The following is a 6,442-nucleotide window of genomic DNA, read 5'->3' as shown; positions in this document are numbered from 1 at the left end:
GGTCGATACCGATCTCCATGGGACAGTACTTTCTTGTCTCAAACACCAATGTTTAAATTTTCTTTGTAGATTAGTTGTTGCATTTGCATACTTGTTTGATTTTTGCATATTTTACCACTTGGTTAAAGTAACATTTTCTTTTTCAAGAAACCTTTTAGAGCATTTCACTAATTTGAATAAAATTTAATGTTACACTTGTTTGAAGAAATATTATTTTGGAACATGGTTTAGAGTTCGAACACATAAAACCAGTAAGAATTTGAGCCTATTTGATTGGTTGCATTTTATCAACCAAAATTTTGTTTTATGCATCGGTTCGAGCTATAATGGACTGGGTTGGTTTGAGAATTGAGTATGTTAGAATTTTCTGAAAATGTGAAAGAAATGTTTAGGACATGTTCATGCATTCAATAAATTAATCATATGCATTGAGAAAAACAAAAGAAAAAATATATATATATATATAAAAAGAGCCAAATAAGTGAAAGGGGACAAAATGCCCCAAAGTAAGTGGTGAAAGCAATGCATATGAGTCGTACTTGAAATTAGAATGCATGAACATGTGGAAAACATAGTTAATGGGAAGTCAGATTTTATATTATGATTACATGGATTGTCCTAAGTTAGGTGGAATAGTTTATGTTAATTAAGGATTCAAATTTTAGTCCACTTGGCCAAATACAATCCTACCTTGACCCTAACCCCATTACAACCCTTAAAAGACTCTTGATTTGTGTATTGGTGCATTAATTTTTTGTTGATTGTTAGATGAAAAGCAAGCTATAGAAAGCAAGATTAGTAGAGAATTGAGAGAATTGACCCTAGACACTTGAGAGTTAGAATGATATACACTACCAGTAAGGGTTCAGTGCTCAATTCTATGTTCCCTGCTTTCATGAGCTATCTTCTTCTTGCAAGTTATTTGTATTGTATTTTGTGATTTGAATTAGTGAAATCCAGTTCATATTTGTCTTGAAGAACTTATTTATTTTTAACCAAGTAGGTAGAAACATTTTGCATTTAGTTGCATTCATAGGTTGCATCTCATACATTCTATCATTCCTCTTCATTCATTTATAGCTTCTCTTGAACTTAGCATGAGGACATGCTAATGTTTAAGTGTGGGGAGGTTGATAAACCCATATTTCATGGTTTATCTTGTGCTCAATTGAGTGGTTTTTATCAACTCTTTACCCACTTATTCATACTATTTGCATGGTTTTACATTTGCCTTCCTAATTATGTGCTTTGATTGAAAACATGCTTCTTTGGCCTTAAGTTTCCTATGTTTAATCCTCTCTTATTACCATTAGATGTCTTGATATGTGTGTTAAGTGATTTCAGGGATTACAGGGAATGAATGGCTCAGAGGATGGAAAGGAAGCATGCAAAAGTGGAAGGAATACAATAAGTTGGAGAAAATTGCTAAGCTGTCCAGCCTGACATCTTCGCACTCAAGCGGCTATAACTTTAGCTACAGAGGTCCAAACGATGCGGTTTTAGTTGCGTTGGAAAGCTAACGTCCGGGGCTTCGATTTGATATATATTTTGACATAGCTGCCCCGACGCCAGGTGACGCGAATGCGTGAGTCACGCGGACGCGTGACCTGGCAGGAACGCAACCTGCGCGTCCGCGTGAGCCATGCGGCCGCGTCACTTTTTCGCGACCTGTACGGACCAGAAAGTGCTGGAAGTGACTTCTGGGCTGTTTCTGACCCAGTTTTCGGTCCAGAGAACACAGATTAGACGCTATAAAGTGAGAGAATGCATCCATTCATGAGGAGGCTCTCATAATTCACTTTTCATATTTTTGGATGTAGTTTTTAGTGAGAGAGGTTCTCTCCACTCTCTCTTAGGATTAAGATTTAGGACTTCTCTTAGTTTTAGGAGTGACTCTGAATCCCAGGTTCTTTATTTTTATTTGTCCCAATTTAATTTATGAACTCTTCCATGTTACAGATTACTCTTTTAAATTAATGTTATTTGAGATATTTCAGATCTATGATTGCTTTCTTTAATTTATGTTGTTGGTACTTATCCAAATTATTTTCATTCGAGTAGATAGTTTTCCTTTTGGCCTTGGTTAAATAATTGGTGACTCTTGAGTTATCAAACTCGTTGTTAGTTGAGAATTAGAATTAATTCATCCACTTAACTTACCTTCATAGTTAGAGGTTAACAAAATGGGAGAAAAATCCAATTCTCATCACAATTGATAAGGATAACTAGGATAGGACTTCCAGTTCTTACACCTTGCCAAGAGTTTATTTTACAGTCATTCATTTACTTTTATTACTTTGAAAATATACCTGTGCCCATTGCCCAACTAACCTTTTACCTTAATCCAAAAACCCCAAACACAGTTTTTCATAACCAATAATAAGAACATACCCCCCTGCAATTCCTTGAGAAGACAACCCGAGGTTTAAATACTTTGGTTATCAATTTATTTAGGGGTTTGTTACTTGTGACAACCAAAACGTTTGTACGAAGGGATTTCTGTCGGTTTAGAGACTATATCTACAACGCTACTATTTTTATGAAATTCTTTACTGGCAAAAATCCCAACGTCAAACGCGCACGCATAACTGACGTGTACGCGTGACACGTGCAAAAGACCATCGACGTGTACGCGTGACTAATGCGTACGGGTGATGTACGTAATACGCTACAACTGCAGAATTTGCTGGGGGTGATTTTGGGCCGAGTTTGGACCTAGTTTTTTGCCCAGAATCACAGACTAGAGCCAGGGAACAGTAGAGACTCAACATACATTCACATTCACTTAGTTTTAGTTTTAGTTTTAGAATCTTGGAGAGAATTTACCACTTCCTCTAGGGTTCTTCATATTCATAGATTCTTAGATTTCTAGTTTTATGCTTTTGGATTGGATATTGAGAAGAGTTACTACCTCTGTTGAAGTTTCTGTTATTATAGTTTGTTTTCTTATTCCCTTGCTCTTTTATTTCCCATTTATCCTATTCAGAGTCACATATGGATACCTTCAATTTTGGAATTTATTAATGTAGAGAGTATTTTTCTATTTAATTCCTTTATTTGCTTAATTATCTCAATTCAATTTTAATTACTATTTCTTCTCTCTACTCCCTTTACATGCATGCGAAAATGGCATCCATGTCAATGGAGTAGGTTCTCAACTTGACTTTGGAGTTGATTAATAGGAGACCCTTGAGTTGGAATACTCAAGAGTTAATTTGAAACTGGAAGTTGTTGGCTGGCTCTCTAGTCACTAATGCTAATCTTTCCCAAGGGAGAGGATTAGGACTTGTGAATCAAAGTTGGCTCAATTACTTGACTTTCCTTTATTTGGTAAAGGTCAACTAAGTAAAAATAACAACCTCTTACTATTACTCTTGGGAAAATCCAACAAAGATAGAACTTTCGATTAATCTTCTCCTAGTCAAGGCTTTTTATTTTAATTACATAAAATCTCTCCTTAATTTCCACTGCTTTAATTTATAATCATTTATTTTTCCATTCCCCAACTCCAAATTTCTTAGAAAATTCCTGACCAAAAAATAGCACTCTCTTAGCAACTCGTTGGGAGACGACCTGGAATTTCTACTCCCAGTATTTTATTCTTAATTTGTGACAACTCTTTCTAAATTGATAAGCGAGATTTTTCATCGGTTAAGAACTGTACTTGCAACATTGTTTCCATTATAAATTCTTAATCGGCAATTTTCCGTCCGTCAATAATTGTCATTGATTTTGATTTGGGATTGTGAAGATGTATGTGTATATGTAGGGAGTTATTGAATGATTGAGAATATTGGGTGTGGTGTGTTGTAAAATGAATGGAAGGTATAAAGTTAAGTATTGGTATGCTTTGGTTGTGAGATATTCTGGTATGGAGTGAGGTTTTGGTAAAAATAGGGGTTTGGTAAATTTTGGAAAAAATTGATTTTTAATGAATTTCCGTAGTCCATATCTTAAATCTCAAATTTTAGATGAAAATGAGATTTGTTTCAAATTAAAGAGGGTTTTATAAGCTTGAGAACAATATAAATTTTGTGGAAAGCTGACTTCTGTAGAGGAAGTTATGGACGCCGAAAATCTTGTGCAAAAAACTGAAAATCTTTAAAATGAAGCAAAACTAGAGTTTCTAGTGTATGCCTACGCACACTGATGTGCGCATGCACCCAGCAGTAGCAACAACTTCACTTGTGCGTACGCACGCCTTTGTGCGCACGCACACCTGGTGTTTTACAAAAAAATGCGCGTACGCACGCCATGGTGTACTCGCACACACCAAGATATGCTTTTTGCTGGTGGTGCTCGCATAGGTAAAACGCACGCACACCAAGTAGTTCCTGGTTGGTGTGTGCATGCACGCACACCTGTATGCGTCCGCACACACTCTGTTTTTCCAGCACTTGTATATTTATGATTCAAACATGGTTACGAACCTCTAAGGCTCTATTTTTATCTTTTTAACCTTAGATCTTACTAGTAAACCTAGTAATTAGTTGAAGCTAGGAAATAGAGATAACTTGGGAATAAAGCAAAGGTAAAAAAATGATGAATTATATAAGAAGGAGGTGTATATATGAATGAATTATGATGTTAAGGCTTGAATGATTGATTTTCTACATTATGAAATGTATGAGGCAAGTAAGAGAGTAATGTAAGAAATTAAGAATTAATGATGTTAATTAATCAAGAATAATAATATGTATGATCAATGGGTTAAGTAAAAATGAGAATGATGAGATGAGATATGAATTAGTATCGAGAATGAAACTGATAATTAATTATGAGAAATAATTGAATATTTTGAGCTTGGGGGTGTTATTTTCTCCATGTCAGCTTGGGGTGTTGTCTCTTCTTCCCATGTCAGCTTGGGACTCGTCCCATGGATATTATTGAGCTTGGGGCATTCTTTTCCCCATTTCAGCTTGGGGATTCTCCCTATGGTATATTTTTGAGCTTGAGAACATGTCGGGATGGCTACATAACTGACAATTGATATCAACAGCCATAGGACAGGCATGCATCATGTGCACATTGTTTGAATTGCTTATTTGTGAACTATTTGGGAATGCCTATGTGATTATAACATGCTATTTGTTGTACTTGTTATCTGTATTACTTGTAAGTTACTTGTGTTTGTCTTATTTGCTTATTTGTCTGTGTAAACTAATCAGAGATGGAGGGACGGAGGAACTGGTGGAAAAGACTTAGTATTAGGGCCAGGTTTAAAATCTAAGTGTCGGCATTCTAGGATTGCCTCTGGCATTCCCAGGACCTTATATCTTATATGCGTGGCAGCTTTACCATGCTGAGAACCTCTGGTTCTCACCCCATACTGTGTTGTTGTTTTCAAATGCAAGTCGAGAGGTACCTTGCTAGGCATCTGGATTCCTAAAGTGGAGCAGTTTCTGGGTTCCTTTGTTATGTAGCTTATGTATATATGTACTTAGCTTTCTCTCCAAGAAACTTATTTATTTTGTTCCTCTTAGAGGTTAAAGTAGAGCTAGGATTTTACCTATGTATCTGGGGTTTTTGGGATATGTATATATGTATGTAAATATACTCCGGCCAGCCTTGGCTTTGCAGGCTGAGTTAGGAGTTAGTTATTTTGTATCATTGACTCTCTATTCTTATTTTCTGTCTGTTTATACTTATTACCTTTAGATTTCTTAGCACGCAAGTTATCTCGTTTCCCGAGCATTGTGCTGTTATTTTGCGACTTTGTTTTACCCGTTTTTCAAGGCTCCTAGTTAAATATCTCTTTCACTATTATTATAAATATATATATTTTTACTTTTAGAGGTCGTAATACCTTACTATCTTAGTCTTATGACTTAAGCATAAGATTAAGTTTGGTAGGGTGTTACAACTAACTATTATTATTAACAATGAATAAATTTGTCCATGCTTCATACAAATGAGTATAAAAATATAAGATGCCAAGAAGTTGGATTTTGGGGTGAAACTAAAAATTTTTCCATAACTGGGAGTTGAACCCAAAATTCTTATCGTTGAATTTGCCTGAGTGCTACTGCAGATGGTGGAATTGTTGAGTATTTATCTAAGAATTGTTATTTTTATTATCTTAATTTTTGGTTGATGTTTTGATAGACAAGTTCTAGTATTTTTTATATCTTGATATTTTTCTTCAATTCTAAAAATGAGTATTTTATCGAAGTAAAATATTTTTTTTCATTTTTATGTTTATATCAAATTAAATACAAAAATATATTAAAGATTATTAGTGATACTAAACTTTATTTGATAATAATTTATTAGAGTAAAGTCAAAATTAATATCGTAATAGGAATAACTAACCATTATTGTTAACAATGAATAAATTCATCCGTGCTTCATACAAATGAGTATAAAAATATAACAGGAATTTTTTCGCAGCCGGGAGTTGAACCTGGAAATTCTCATCATTGAATTTGCGTGAGTGCTACTA

The sequence above is a fragment of the Arachis duranensis genome, chromosome 2 (genome assembly GCF_000817695.3).
Source record: "Arachis duranensis cultivar V14167 chromosome 2, aradu.V14167.gnm2.J7QH, whole genome shotgun sequence".
NCBI lineage: Eukaryota > Viridiplantae > Streptophyta > Magnoliopsida > Fabales > Fabaceae > Arachis > Arachis duranensis.
Note: the sequence above shows the minus strand (reverse complement) of the source record.